This window comes from Pleurodeles waltl, chromosome 4_2 (genome assembly GCF_031143425.1).
Source record: "Pleurodeles waltl isolate 20211129_DDA chromosome 4_2, aPleWal1.hap1.20221129, whole genome shotgun sequence".
Taxonomy (NCBI): Eukaryota; Metazoa; Chordata; class Amphibia; order Caudata; family Salamandridae; genus Pleurodeles; species Pleurodeles waltl.
In genome coordinates this window covers 987,245,900-987,262,147 of record NC_090443.1, presented here as the reverse complement: position 1 = coordinate 987,262,147, position 16,248 = coordinate 987,245,900, and positions in this window count along the sequence as shown.

The window sequence follows — 16,248 nt, the reverse complement described above, 5'->3', positions numbered from 1 at the left end:
CCTCCCAAACGGTTGATGTAACGAACCGTGGAGATATTGTCCATTCTGAGAAGAAATTAACAGGAAACTCTGTCTCTTGCGAGGCTTCTCATTGCAAAGGAGCCGGCAAACATCTCTAAACAGTTTATGTTCAGTTTTGACTCCTATGCGACCATAAGCCTCCAGTTGAGATTGGACCACAACGGGCCCCCCAACCCAGAAGACTTGCATCTGATTCTAATACAAGATCTGGGGCTGATGTGAAGATAGTCCTGCCGTTCCAGGCATCCAAATGGTCGATCAACCATTGCAGTTCTGATCGAGAGTCCTGGTCTAGAGCTATGGAATCTGAATAGGCCAGCCCTCTTTGGAGATGACGAATTTTCAGTCTCTGCAATGCTCGGCAGTGAAGAGGACCCGGAAAGATAGCTTGGATTGAAGAAGAGAGGAGACCTACGACTCTTGCAAGGGATCAGAGGGAAAGAAGAGAGTTGCGTAAAATGAGCAGAATTTCTGACTTGATTGATTTGATCTTTGAAGATGGGAGAAGAAGAGTAGTCGAAACTAAATCTACCAGGAAACCTAAGAATTTGATCTCTTAGAATGGATCTAAGGAAGATTTTTCATAGTTTTTGATAAGGCCTAGATCTGAAAGAAGATTGCACGCCAAGTGCACCTGAGAAAGAAGAGAAGAGCGATTTTGATTCATGATCAGAAGATCGTCCAGATAGATGATTAATCTGACGCCTCGAGCTCTGAGACAGGCTGCTACTAGTTTCAGTCGTTTTGTGAAACACCATGGGGCGAAAGACAAACCGAAAGGAAGGGAAGTGAAATGGAATGTCTGACCGGCCCATTGGAGTTGAAGACATTTTTGAGAATCCGGGTGTATCGGTACCGTAAGGTATGCGTCTTGCAGGTCTAACCTTACCATCCAATCTCTTTGGAGCAAGGTATCCCTGAGATGTAGAATGGTTTCCATCTTGAAGTGACGATAAAGAACAAACTGGTTGAATTGCCTTAGGTTGATAACCGGGCGCATTTTCTTGTTCTTTTTCTGGACCAGAAAAACCGAACTTAGAAAACCTGAAGGATCTAGAGAACGAGTTATCGCCTGTTTTTGTAAAAGGGATTGAATTTCTGAGGAAATTAAGTCTGTCATTTGGAGAGAGAAGTGAGGGGAGGAGGAAAAATTACTTAAGAAGGCTCTGAAAAGAGCTCTATAGCATATCCCTGAACGGTATTTAGGACCCAGGGATATACTGTGAGTTCCTTCCATTTTGACAGGCAGATGGAAATACGACCCCCTAGAATAGGTGAAATAATCTGATGATTTACCGACTTGCGTAGAGAATCTGGAATTACAGTTCCCCTTGTTCCCGAATCCCCTGCTCCTTTGGGGGTACAATTGCAGTCTGTAACCTTGTGTTGAAGTGTTACCATAGTAGCCGCGGGAACCTTGATTGGCATAGGAGCGGCCGGCAAAGCCGTTCCTGTCTCTGCCGGCCCTGGCAAAAACACGTGCCGAAAACATCTTTTTTAAAGATTGCTGCGCTTTGTCAAGGGATGAAAAAGTTGCCACATACTTGCTCAACTCCTTGATAAAGGAGTCTCCAAAAAGCAGACCCTCTGCTTTGACACCGGGATCTGTGCATGCCAGGTTGACCACGTTGGGGTCTATTTTCAGGAGGAGACCCTTCCTACGCTCGTGCATGATAGAGGAGTTTGCATTTCCTATTGAACAAATGGTCCATTGGGTCCACAAGGAGAGCTCAGCTGGGTCCACTGAAGCTTGCTCCAAACGAGCAGTTTCTGCTAAATCAAAAATGTGGGTTAGGGGTCCTACTATGTCCAACAGCTTATCTTGGCAAGAAGACCAAGCTTTGTCAACATCCTTCCGAAGGTCCTTGCCATATTTGGTGAAGAAGGTAATTGGGGAAGTGTCAATAGATGGAGTTGCCGTGATTTTGGAGGAAAAGGCGGGACAGGGACATTCAGATTTGAGTTTTGCTCGCACCTGTTTATCTAAGGGGGTGCGCAACCTGGCTGTGACATATTCCGCTATGTGGTCCGTAGGGAGCCATTCAGTTGAATTTGGATGCTGGATGTTAGCCGGATCGAACATAGGCACTCCTTCAGCGTCCAGTATTGTGCAAGAATTCTTAAAGTCTTGAGACCCAATTTTAACTTTTTTGAGAGGAGGAGGGGAGATAATATCTCCAACATCCTTGTCGGAAATATCCGAGTCCGAGTTAGGGTCTTGCACCTCGTCATCCGTGTCCATAATTTTTTATATAGATATAGCTGAATAGATATGTTTAGATTTTACCATGCATTTTTTTGACGGTCTAGCCGTTAACCCCTCCTTAAAAGGAGGCCTTTGAGGAACCACGTCCTTCGCCACATGGGAACTTTTGTCACTCACTAATAGCGTCGCTTTCGTATTTTTGATGGATTCTGACGCTTTCTGCCTTCCCCCGCAGATTGGGCCAGCATGGTTTTTGACAAAGGATTGACGACAGAATTTTCCAAATTGTTTGAAAATTTCTGCCAGGAAACTGCCATGGCTTGTTCCACAGAAGACGGTATAAAGTCATTAAGGTTATCTTTGAGGAGGTCTTCCTCCTCCTGTGTCAAAAGTGGGTGTGCAGAGCTGTCCATGGTTCCAGCAGTCGAATAGTAAATGAAAACTGCAAAACTGAGAGAGGAAAGGGTTAAAAAATCTCACTGAAGTGAGGATAAGGATATGGCCCGCCTCTGGGTGGAGTGAAAGGGAATAGGAAGAGAAAACGGAACCTCCACAGAAACGCGGAGTCCGGCACTGGCAGAAGGCAGGCGAGACCGCTTGAAGCGGTAAGTAATAAAATGAAATGAAGCGTGTCTCAAAGCACGCTGAGAAAATCTAATTGTTGGCGGTGTAACGAAGCGTGTCGCATGGCACCTCAAACAGCTGAGCGAGCGACAGAAAATGCTGCTAACACTCAGAGGAGACGCGTTTGATCCTCATTAGCTACTTTCGTTAGCCTTATGTGATCAGTAGTTTTGTTCTTGACTGCAGCTGCTGTTAAAAATAAAGAAAAGACTAAAGCATAATAGGAGCCTCCATTGTTGCCATAAAATTGTATGTTTTAATACTCTCTCCTTATTATATTTATGTCCATGATTCAGGCCAACTTAACATCCTTATTTCACTTTGGCTGTTTGAATACTCTTGATATGTTTGGGTGACGGTTTTAGTTTATTTCTCCTTGGTAGCTGTCTTGTGTTGTTTTTTAGAGAATTGTGTTAACGAGCCAGCAACAATGATGGTGGTGAAGGTAGTATTCCTTTGGAATTAGCCTGGCAGATTCAAATTACGATGCTAAATGGCAACATTTTCATTTTTTGCTGCAGATAGAGGAAGAAGGTAAATGGAAGAGCTTGTCATATGCATGCTCCACTGGAATTATATGGCAGTAAAAGAAGAAATTATGAGGCAGGGTTGACCAATTTATGTGGCAGGAAAACTCCATTTATGAATTTACAATGGCAATAACTCTAACTCAAGCAAATGCGAGACCCATTGCATTGCAAATGCTTGTTTTTATTTCAGCTGTTATTTTCTGTAAGAAACCCTTGTAGGATCTATACAAATTACCCCTTGCTGAATTCAGAATTTTGTCTACTTCCCAGAAATGTTCAGCTTTCCAGGATCCAGCATTGGTTTCACACCCATTTCTGTCACTAACTGGAAGGAGGCTGGAAGCACAAAAGATAGTAAAAATGCGATATGTCCTAGTAAAATGCCAAAATTGTCTTGAAAAATTGGGTTTTCTGATTTTCGTCTACCTGTTCCTGAAAGCTGGGAAGATGGTGATTTTAGCACCGCAAACCATTTGTTGATGCCATTTTCAGGGAAGAACTACAAGCTTTCTTCTGCAGTCCTTTCTTCCAAGTTTTTTTTAAACAATTGAACTTTTCACTGTATTTTGGCTAATTTCTTGATCTCCTTCAGGGGATCCCACAAAGTCTAGGTACCCCTAGGATGTTGGAAAAAAAGGATGCAAATTTGGCGTGGGTAGCTTATGTGAACAAAACATTCTGAGGGCCTAAGCGCAACCTGCCCCAAATAGCCAAAAAACAGGCCTGAGAGTAAACTGGCTGGCAGTAAACGGGTTAATCAAATAACTTGTTTATGTTATAAAACATTGGCTTGAATGGTTGGTCTTTGTAGCATATCAGACACGCTAAACGATTTGGCTTTTTTTGATCAAATTTCTTTTATTCAACTAGTATATAATAGGTTTTCTTATTGAAGAAAACCTTCCAAAAATTCCTGATTCTTTTCTTTAGCCGCCACACAAAGTGCGACTAAGTTCAAGAAACGGAGAGACATGTAATCGTCACGTATAGGTTTATTATTAATATTTCTATTTGCAAGTCCTATGATTAAGACCTCTGTGAATATTAGTGCGAGAATTGTCCGGTGAATACAACAAAATCTGTAGGGATAAGTTTGTATTTATTTTGCACAGAATCATTAGACTAAGGTCTACTTAACGAGAAGTTTTTAATGTTGGTATTTCGTTCAGGGAGGGGCGTGAATATATTTACAAAGCATTCTGGGTAGGAGGGTGTCCTTTCAGAATCTGTCGCCTTGATTGCTGGCAAACGCTATTCAAAGACCGTCCCTGAAGCCAAAAAAACACAGGCATAGCCATTTTACCAGTTTTTGTCTTGCAGCATCGTACGCCGTCCACTTAGGGCGCGAAGTCTGACTGGAGTAGTCTCCAGTAGCGGGTATATACACTGTACAGCCTGGCTGCCGTGCCGTGATTAGGGACCTCTAGTGACAACCTCTGGTACTGCACCCTGGTGTATTGTAAAAATGCGGCGCAAAACACAATAAGGGGCATATTTATACTCCGTTTGCGCCGGAATTGCGTCGTTTTTTTTGACGCAATTCCGACGCAAAACTAACTCCATATTTATACTTTGGCGTTAGACGCGTCTAGCGCCAAAGTCCATGGAGTTAGCGTAATTTTTTAGCGTGGACACCTACTTTGCGTTCATTATATGCAAGGTAGGCGTTCCCGTCTAAAAAATCGACTCCAAGGCATGTGCGTCGGATTTATACTCCCGGGCAAAATTCACGCCCGGGAGTGGGCGGGTCAAAAAAAATGACGTACGGCTGCTTTTGCACCGTTTTTTAGCGCCTGCAAAAGGCAGGCGTTAAGGGACCTGTGGGCTCTGAAGGAGCCCAGAGGTGCCCTCCCATGCCCCCAGGGACACCCACTGTCACCCTTGCCCACCCCAGGAGGACACCCAAGGCTGGAGGGACCCATCCCAGGGACATTAAGGTAAGTTCAGGTAAGTGTATTTTTTTATTAATTTTGTGGCATAGGGGGGCCTGGTTTGTGCCCCCCTACATGCCACTATGCCCAATGACCATGCCCAGGGGACAGAAGTCCCCTGGGCATGGCCATTGGGCAAGGGGGCATGACTCCTGTCTTTGCTAAGGGGGTTGGGAGTGAAAAAAAAATGGCGCAAATCGGGTTGAGGCGAAAAAATTGCCTCAACCTGACTTGCCCCATTTCTTGACGCCTAAGCCCCATATCCCCCTACGCTGGCGCTGCCTGGTGTACGTCGTTTTTTTTAACGCACACCGCCGGCTAACATCATTCAATAAATACGGCGCCCGCATGGCGCTTCAGAATGGCGTTAGCCGGTGCTAATTTTTTTTGACACAAAACTTCGTTAGCGCAGTTTTGCGTCAAAAATTATAAATATGGGCCTAAATATGGGTCAGAATACTGCATACCCCCCAGTGACCACCTACCCGTGTATTTTTCCCCTCAGACTGTGCCTGGCCCTTGGAGGGAGAAATGGATACATTTTATGCCAGAGGCTGGGTGGCAGTCTACATCCCTCCCATCTTTTATTAGTTGACAAACAGTTGTTTACCCAATGTGCACAAGGCAAACAAATTCTTTCAGCCTCTGACTGGAAGCGGAATTTGGCCTAAGTCCATATTGCTGGCTTCCGGATGTGTTTTCATTGCCGCTCCCCAGCCGGGGTGACTGGCAGTTCTCTGTTGATCCTCACTGGGTGTGAGGGCCCTGCCCCTTCCTTGGGGTGAAGGTGCTGCAGGGTATTCTACATCAGCTCTGACATCTTCCTCCAGTCATCTCCTCCAGGGCTCTCTGTTCCGTCCACGTTTTGGAACCACAATAGTTTCTCACAGCTGAGAGACTTCCTCACGAACCGTGACCATTGTTCCATCAAACTCCACTACCTCCCCCACCTCGGGTTCATATGGGCCCTAAACTTCCAGCCAGGATGTGGCCCTCGTCCCAATCAGAAGGTCAGGGCTTTGTGCTTGTTGTTGTCTGCTCGCCTTGTCATTACTGGCCTCTTTGTTGTTTTCCTCTTTTTATATGTGCTCATATAGATATTGGAAAATACCTCTCTGGATTTTTCTGTGTGAGAAGGTGTCCCTTTCTGCACAAAATCAATTCTGCTTACAACTCACGCACCCCTGCACCATGAGCCAAAGATGCTTGCATGGGCACTAGGCAACCAAAAGTGCACCAGTGCTAGGAAAGGACAGGAATGCTCCGTATATTGGTAAATAAGATGCATTGCTGCCCTTTCACGATGTAAGTCACTGCATTGCCTCACCCTGTGATAAAGAAGCGTGTCATAGGTGTTACCGTGGGTGTTCCCTGGCAACCTCGGTATGCGTCAAAAGCCTACGCCTCCTCAGGGGAGGCGTAACGGAGACACAAGGAGAAATACATTTATTTTGCCTCATTTTTTCTTTTTTCTATGTTTCCTGCATTCTGCAGTGCACATAGAAAGAGGAAAATGCCTCTTGTGATTGTTCTTGTGCAGGACGGTGTCCTATCAACGCTCTCCCAACACCCTTTTGGTACAAATGAAATTGAATGCCTGTGAATGATCGGATTTAAAGAAAACTTTTGAAATTACAATATAATGGCGTTATTTGTTAATCAATAGTGACCAGCAGAATTACTATATCTCTTCTGCCACTTCTCTTGGTGGGTTGGAAGGTTGTTCCAAGTTTTTTAAGGCAGGGCAGAGATGCTTTTCTGTTTTAGTTTTCACACAGAGAGGTACTTTTACCTCTGGGAGTCTAGTTGTGTTAGCTATTGACTCCTTTGGTACATGTTCCACTTTAGGCGGTGGTATCCCCCCTAACAGTAATGATATCCTTAGTGCTAGGGTGGGCAGAGATACTTTGACATCCTGCATGCCTGTGTTTTAGAAGTATCCTGAGGCTTCAGGGCTCCTTCCCTTCTTTAATTTTTAATCTATTTTGAGATTAAAGGAGATAATTCCTTGAGTATGCCCATAGGGATGCATGGGTATGAACTCTACTTCAGCCCAATCTGAGGCTTCTAGGTCATTTCCTAAAAGACAGTCTACAGATAAGCTAGGTGACCCCACCACCTGCTTAGGGCCAGTAACTTGGTACTTCTGTTCAAAGAGGTGCTGTGCAGGTGACACCAGGTTTTCAGTAACTAAAATGATACTGGCACCTGTGTCCCTATAGGCCTGGGCCTCAACACCATTCATCTGAATGTGCTGCTTGTACTTATTCATATTAAGTGCCACTTGGTGAGACAGAAACTGGCTTGGGGGTTTCTATACCTACCACACTTTCTATTATGGACCCAAATGTGAACCCAACTACACCCTTGCTTTGACTACTGCCAGTAGTCCGACCACTATTACTACTACTAATAGGGGCACTAGAAGTGGAAGTGGGTGTAGGCTCAGGGGCTTTACCTGGGCAGGACTTGACTCCTGGCCTATGGCCTTTATTTCTGCACACATAGCACCAAGGCTGTTTAGTGTGTGCAGAAGAAGAAGAGATTTTATTACCACCCCAGAGGGGTTTTGTTTACCTTTAATTTTGTCTTTGTCCCCAACCTTGTCCTGAGCCTTACCACCATCTTTCTTCTTTCCTTGTCACCCCTGTATGAGCTTTTCTGCTCACTCGCTCTTGTTCTGACCAATTTGTCTGCCTTCTTTCCCAATTCTTGGGGAGAGGTCAGATCTGAGTCTACAAGGTATTGGTGCAACAAGTCGGACACACACTTATTCAAAATATGCTCTCTCAACAGAAGATTATATAAGCCCCCATAGTCAGACACTCACTGAAATGAGAGGAATAAGTGTTTGTTTGGCCAAATTTTGAGGTTTGCAAAGGATTCTGGGTAACAGAACCTGGTGAGAGCCCCACAAGTCACCTCATCTTGGATTCCCCCAGATGTCTAGTTTTTTAAAATGTGCAGGTTTGGTAGATTTCCCTAGGTGCCGGGTGAGCTAGAGGCCAAAATCTACATCTAGGCACTTTGCAAAAAACATGTCAGATTTCAATGAAAAAATGTGATGTGTCCATGTTGTGTTTGTTGTCGCAAGCATTAGGCCTACCTACTCATGTGAGGTACCATTTTTATCGGGGGTTTTGGAGGAACAGGGAGTAGCAAAACAAGAAATGTGGGAATAATGTGATTTATTAGCTAAATTTGAGGTCTGCTGATGATTCTGGGTAAGAAAACACTAGGCGATCCATGCAAGTCACACCGCCCTGGACTCCCTCAGGTGTCTAGTTTTCAGAAATGTTTGGGTATGGTAGGTGTCCCTATATGGCTGCTGAGCCCAGGACCAAAAACGCAGGTGCCCCTCGCTGCAAAAACAGTTAGTTTTGTATTTGATAATTTTGATGTGTCCACATGGTGTTTTGGGGGCATTTCCTTCTGCAGGCACTAGGCCTACCCACATAAGTGCGGGACCATTTTTATCAGGTGACTTGGGGGAATGCTGGGTAGAAGGAAATTTGTGGTTCCTCTCAGATTCCAGAATTTTCTGTCACTGAAATGTGAGGGGAAAGTGTTTTTTTAGCCAAATGTTTTAGGTTTGTACAGGATTCTGGGTAACAGAACGTGGTGAGAGCCCCGCAATTCACCCCATCTTGGATTCCCCTAGGTATCTATTTTTAAAAAATGCACAGGTTTGGTAAGTTTCCTTGGGTCCCAGCTGAGCTAGAGACCAAAATCCACAGCTAGGCACTTTGCAAAAAACAGCTCTGTTTTCTTTGGGAAAATGTGTTGTGTTTTGAGGCATTTCCTGTCGCGGACACTAGGCCTACCCACACAAGTGAGGTACCATTTTTATCGGGAGACTTGGGGAAAAGCTGGGTGAAAGGAAATGTGTGGCTCCTCTCAGATATCACCGAAATGTGAGGAAAAAGTGTTTTATTGGCCAAATTGTGAGGTTTGCAAAGGATTCTGGGTAACAGAACCTGGTGAGAGCCCCACAAGTCACCTCATTTTGGATTCCCCTAGGTGTCTAGTTTTCAAAAATGCGCAGGTTTGGTAGGTTTCCTTAGGTGCTGGCTGAGCTAGAGGTCAAAATCCACAGCTAGGCACTTTGCAAAAAACAGATAGGTTTTCTTTGGGAAAATGTGATGTGTCCATGTTGCATTTCCTGTCGTGAGCATTAGGCCTACCCACGCAAGTGAGGTACCATTTTTATTGGAAGACCTGGGGGAACACAGAGTAGCAAAACAAGTGTTATTGCCTCTTGTCTTTCTTTACATTTTTTCCTTCCAAATATAAGACAGTGTGTAAAAAAGACAGCTATTTGAGAAATGCTCTGTAATTCACATGCTAGTATGGGCACCCCGGAATTCAGAGATGTGCAAATAACCACTGCTTCTCTTTTTTTCTTTTTAAATCTGTTTATTAGTCATTACACTCACTCAACAGTACATTTGCTATTAATAATTTTGCGATCTGTTTACACACATTTATAAGCTTGTACAACGCAGTTGCTCAATGAGTTGCTAAAAGAAAAAAATAATCCAACTTGAAACTGTGCGATAACTAGTTAAAGTCGCAACTAAACATTGCTAATGTCATACCTAGTGCTGGCTACACCCATTGGAAGGTGGGGGGAAAAAAAGAAGGATACAGCTATTGTGTATGGGGGGAAAGGAAGTCATAGTTGAGGTATGAATTATGCATTGTGGGGCATGAAGGGGCGCAGAGCCAATCTAGTGATAAGCAAGCTAGGTATGGGTTGCATATAAGCATAGCCGCAGAAGAAGCATCCTAATATGTTACGTTGTTGCATTAAGGGAGGAGATGAGGATGTTAATACAGAAAGTGAGTGATGGAGGGGCAGCTGAGAGTAGCGTGATAAAGATATTAACCAAAACGGTAATACCTATATATGGTACCCAATTTAGGGGGGTATGTGTCATCCCTAGCTTCTATTGCTACCACAAAAGTGTCCCAAACTTCGGGGCCATCCTGAATTAGGCCTTTGTGTTGTAATAAGCGAAGTGTTTGAGCTTTGGCTTGTGAGCGACTATGTAAGTCGCGGAGCCAAGCAGAATGGGATGGAACGTGTGGGGCTTTCCGGTGCGTAGCTATTAGACGCTTGAAGATAACAAATGCTAGATCGATAAATCTGTGTAAATGTTTATCCTCTTTGGTACGGTGGCGTATGCCAAGTAAACAGGAGTCTGGGGTGGGCAACAGGGTGTGGGACGAAATGTCTGCAGTGGCGTCCGTAACGCAGTGCCAAGCCGAGTTTATTGAGTGGCAGCTCCAGACCATATGGTAAAAATCTGCTGCCGGAGTAGCGCATCTGGGACATGACAGGTTTGTGCTTGGGTATATTCTTTGGATGCGGGCCGGGGATAGATATGAGTGGTGAATATAATTGAATTGGGTATAACGCAGTCGAGGATTGCGGGATATTGACTTGATCATTGTGAGAGCCGCGACCCAGGTTTTTTGTGGTAATGGTGAAGGGAGAATGGAGTCCCAGTGTGCCTTAGCAATCGGCAGGATAGAGCAAACTGCTGCTAGTAGTTCTTTATTTAGTTTAGTTATGATGCCTTTTGTGCTACCTAAGGTAAGGATGGTGGTAAGTAATTGGGACAAGCCTATATGACTGCGAACAAACGAGTGGTCTCTGACGGGGAAGCCAGGAAGTTCTCAATCGGCAGAATGTTGGACGCTGGTGCCGGGTAGCCCGTGTCTTGGATTTGCTCGGCTGCGGGAGTGCAAGCCGCGGATCGCGGAGACGCACTGCTGCGGCGGTTTGGGGGTGCCGCTAGCCGGGGAGGACTGCTTTTTCGCCGGTGTGTGTTCCGGCTGAGGCAGCCCACCCTGCTCCCTTCCAGCGTCGGATTAGCTGTTTTGGCGTGGACTGGGTGCCAGAAGGAGCGCCAGAAGGAGTTCTGCTGCCCTGTCTCGCAGACCGGGTGAGCCGGGGGGTCCCGCTGCTCCTGCTCCTGCTGTTCCCGCCGTACCCTGGGCGGATCTTGTTGTGCGGGTCACCTTATGGGTATTTGGCCATCCCCCACTTCTGTCCTCTGCTCCAGCTCCAGCTCCGGCTCCAGCCCTGGTGCTGGTGTTTCGTCGCCCTTGCCTCGCCCAGCCCCACCCCTGCCTCAGCTCTAGCCTCGGACCTGAGTGACCACGACTTCCCTGAGAAGTTCCAAAGATGTCATGCGCTCGGCTGCCCAATCATCTCTTCCCTTTTGGAGAAATGAGGCACTGCTAGTTAGCCGGAGCAAACCAGGTTTAGGGTGACAGAGGTCCTTCTAAGTGGGTCCGACTCAGTCCCCCACACCGTGAACGATCCTGCTGCCTAGAAATCCAGTAGTCTCATTTAGGATAATGAGAGCCCACGCGACAGTGCTGCTGGTGGTCTGGTTGGTGGCTGGTGGTTGGTGGTTGCCCGGTCTACGTGGCCTCCAAGGAGTTGGTGTTCAGGAGATTGGAGATTGGAGACAGGAAAATAAATGAAGAACTGGAAAAAGAGGTGACTCTAGGTGACTCTAGACCCCGGTGGATCCGGTGATCGCGAGTGATCGCGAGTGGACTGCATAAACCAACGCAAGTAAGCGGCCTTCCCAACCTGTAATTCACCTGTTATTTACCTGCTATTCTCTATTAATCTAACTAAAGACATTTGAGACCAGTAGCTGAGGGGGGGCGGAGAGGATCAGAGGAGGACCAGAGGAGCTGATGTTAACGGTGCCGGAGGGATAAACACCATTCGTGTACTGCGCCTTTGTGTGCAGCATATTGTGTGTATATTGTGTGCCTCCGCAAAAGCAGTCTACATCCTAGAGAACAATCTACAGAGACTAGAAACCGCTGAAGCCGCTGAAGTTGCTGGTCTGTCCACACAGCAAGAGTTAAAAAAAAAAAGAGATATAACAAGACATTAGCAAAAAGAATAATAAAAGTCATTCCTAAAGATTCAGTAAGGAACCAAGGGTGGCACGGAGGACGGTGAAGCCCCCTAAGATGGTTGGAACAAGAGGAAAAACAAAGAAGGCCCGGGAGGCCAACGAGGTACTCGTTCACCTAGCAAAATTCCAAAGATCAGAGCAGAAACCCAACAGTTCACAAGATCTGGGGTTAGACCAGGACCAGGACCCTGCAACCACTCAGTTATCCCAAGGGGAATTTATAAATCAAGGAGAGGTCACAGCAGAGGGTGTCCAAATCGGGATTCCCGGCGACGAAAGAGAACCAGGAGAAGAGTTGGGTGCAACACCTGAAGTGGCGCCAGTGCCTCTGCTGCTAGCCCGTACTGACTCCGATGATATGGGGTGTGTAATACTGAATGCAGGAGAAACTGTGGGGGGCCTTGCAAGTCCTCTGAGTAGGAGACAACAGTATACACCGACGCACCCAGGCCCAGGTGGAACCAGGGGAGTAAGGAAAACTAAACCAAAGATAAACACCATCACTAACTATTATAATCAAGTGAACCTAAACACTGATCGGCTGCAGATGCAAAGCTCAAAAGCTAGTGACCTCCCATTACAGTCATCGGGGGAAAAAGGTGGCAATAACGTGGGGGGGGTGAACTGGAGCTTTCAGAGACCGGGCATCAGGATACTTGCCTATTCCAGCAGCGATCTGCCCGATCATCGCGACTACCCTGTCCAATGAATAACTCCCTCGGGGATGGCGAAGTGGAGTCAAATAATTTCCCAGAGTGGGGCAATTTTCCGGGAGAACACAGAAAAAGCAATGAATCACCTTATCCCGAAGCCCAAATGGGACCATTAAATTCCGGCAGCTCCCCACTAACATTCCCTCCACGATGTGCCCAAGCAGAACTTATAGTACTCCAAAACATAAAGGGTCCTGAAATAGAACAATTACCACCAAAACAGACCCATAAGCTTTCAGCACCACAGCTTCATTGCGAAAGCCAAACTGTAAAAACTAATTTAACGCTGTGCAGACTCGATAGTAGTTCCTTTAGTCTAGAGCTTTCCTCGCCTGACAACTCCGTAATTGGAAATATGGAGCCCCAATTAAACAGTATAACATCAGAAGATCTAAACTTCCTGGAAGGTAGTATAATACAAGGCCACAGAGGAGAGGACGATAAGAACTCAGAAGGCCAGATGATTAACGAGATAATTAACTAACAAAGTGGGCAAACTTGGGGAAACAGAGATGATCTCTCATTAGACCAACCAGTTCTTAGCATCATGAAAGTTATATGTACAACATTGGACTCAATTGCAACAACGATCATGGTCCAGTCTCAAAAATTCGACGATCAACTTGAGCTGACTAAACAATTTACAACCTCAATACAGACTATAGATTACAGGATGGCCTTAGTAGAGGGCGTAATAAGGGAAAACCTGTTGCACCAGGCAGTGGCTGACAAAATGGACAAGCTGGATAGGCAAGCCTGTGGCCCACTGCTGGAAAAATTACTGGAAGTCCCGAAAGTAATCAAAGACATAATCGAAGATTGCAAATATAGCCTCAAAAGCACACAGGTGTGCAATCACGAGTAAGCAGAAACAGAATCCAGATTAACTGAAAGGCCAATAGACAGAGAAGATAGAGAAGGGCCCTCTGGCCCAGGACGAGAGGATTGCCCAGACGCAAAAACCCATATAGACAAGACGGAGAGAATCAACGGAAGTCCTGTACCTTGGCTCAAAGCCTCAAATACAGTAGAAAAAAGGACCCCGAGCAAAAGGCCTCAACCAATAGGTAGATGGAAAAACACATGGAAAAAAGCTAGAGGAAATAAAAAAGTACCAGCAAAAAAGGCTCCAAATATGCCACAACAGACAAGCCCAACAGCACAAACGAGGAACATAGGTGACGAGTCTGCCCAACAGCAGCATAGAGATCAAAACATTAAGTCCGAGAGTCTCGAGAAACCTACTGACAAAGACATTAATTTTATAAATAAAAATCCTGGATTACTGTGTGACAAAAGCTGCACTCACCATTCCCATATAAACCGTATACCCACTGGCCCCAGGGTATACCAAGCATCTGGGCATGACTTAGATAAAGGAAGGAGGTCAGAAAAAGATCCAGGTACAAATCATGGGACAAATGAGGCAAACGACTCCCTAGTCAATGGACAACCCAAATGGAGCCCAGAGACATCAAAATTAAGTACCAGCATCGACAAGTACCTCCCAGCTATAAAAAGAGAACACTCAGCTCAGGTACATTACTTAAATACAGTAGGAGACCACTATGGAAAACGCCAGCAGCCTCCGAACTCCATTACTGAGGGGGTAGAACAAGAAAACAGCAAAAGTGAAAGCAGAAGGGCAGAGAGCCCGGAGTGCATAGGAAGCGAACAAAGTATAAGAACAACCATGTGCGTGGACAATACAATAGCCCCGGTTCCCGCACCTCGGACAAAAGTAAAATACTGCTCTCAGGTTAGCCCTGGAAACCACAACCTCAGTAGCCAGCCTGGGTGGGTCACTGATTCGCTTGCCCTTCCGCGCCCAGTGCTTGACCTCGAAACTAAAGGAAAAAGGGATAATTGGCCTCCAAAAAGGCAACCTTATGAAGAACATAGGAACAAAGAGTTGCAACTTGGGAGGGAAAACGGCCAGGTAGAACGAACATTGACTAGTTGGGCAGCTACCACTTATAACAAACAAAAGGAAGATAATCAACTTCAAGGAAGACGGTCGCAGGGAGGTGGCGGGCATACCGAGATCCGCACTGAAATAACTAAAGAGCTTGAAGCCACGATCACGTTTATCCCTGAGTACTCCTCAAGAGGAAGTCATGACATCCTAAACAGGACTAATATCCTATATTTGGTCAACTCTCTGCCAGCTTTGCAGAACGTAAAAACTAAAGACCTCCTCTCAGTAAGATTCATACAAAGAAAAGAATTAGAGAACGGGGAATCAACAGAAACAGTCTGGGCTTCATCTTGGATAGCAAAACAGATCCTAAAATGTTCTAACATGATGAAGACCTGGGGAATATCTACTGCTATTCCACAAAAGGAACCATATCCAACAATATTTCTTGAAAAAGCTCCAAAGCAAAACGTGTCGGGTAGGCAAGAGGTAAAAGGCAATTCTGGCTCGATACTCCAGGGAGCAATTAGCTCCAAACAACAACTCCCTGAACGAATAAATCTGAGCAATATGAGGTTCTGCCTGTTGGCCAATTCCCCTAGAAACAGCAGGGGCAACCCCCCACAGTTACAGAATTATGAAGATCAACCATCTAGAAGCTTGTAGCAAAAAATGGACGGCTTGAACACAAAAGATAGAACTAGGCCCACATTAAAAATTTTAAGCTGGAACATTGCAGGCTTAAAAAGTAAAATGGTAGATAAGGACTGGGTTGAATTCATTAAAAAACAAGACATCAGCTGCTTCCAAGAAACTTGGTCTACTAATGCCATTGACCTAGATGGGTTCTCCACTTTCCATTCACCTGCTATCAAACAAAAAAAAGGAAGACCATCGGGAGGCCTGATCATTTGGATCAGAACTTCACTACTGGGAAACTCCTTAGTAACTCATGCTGTATTAAGCAAGGAAATACAGACTCTTGCAGTAAAATATGAGGAGTGGTCACTTGAAATAGTAAATGTGTATTTCCCTCCTATTAGCCGGGTCCAAGTCATGCCAGGTGTGCAGCTCATTAAGGAACATATCTTAAACAAAAGAACTAAGGGTTGGAGGAACCCAGCACTAGGTCATACGAACAACTGCTCTCCCCAGCTTTGTAAAACCTTTTTATTGATATGCTGTGATTTCAACACTAAACCCCATTCTATCCTCTGGGATGTACAAGTAGTAGAGGAAGATCACGTTTGGAATATTCCAACGCCCCTCATCCAATGTTGTCAAGACTCCAAGAAAGGAGAATTAATCTTTGAAGCATTAATAGAAGGAGAAATCCGCACATTAAATGGAAGAAC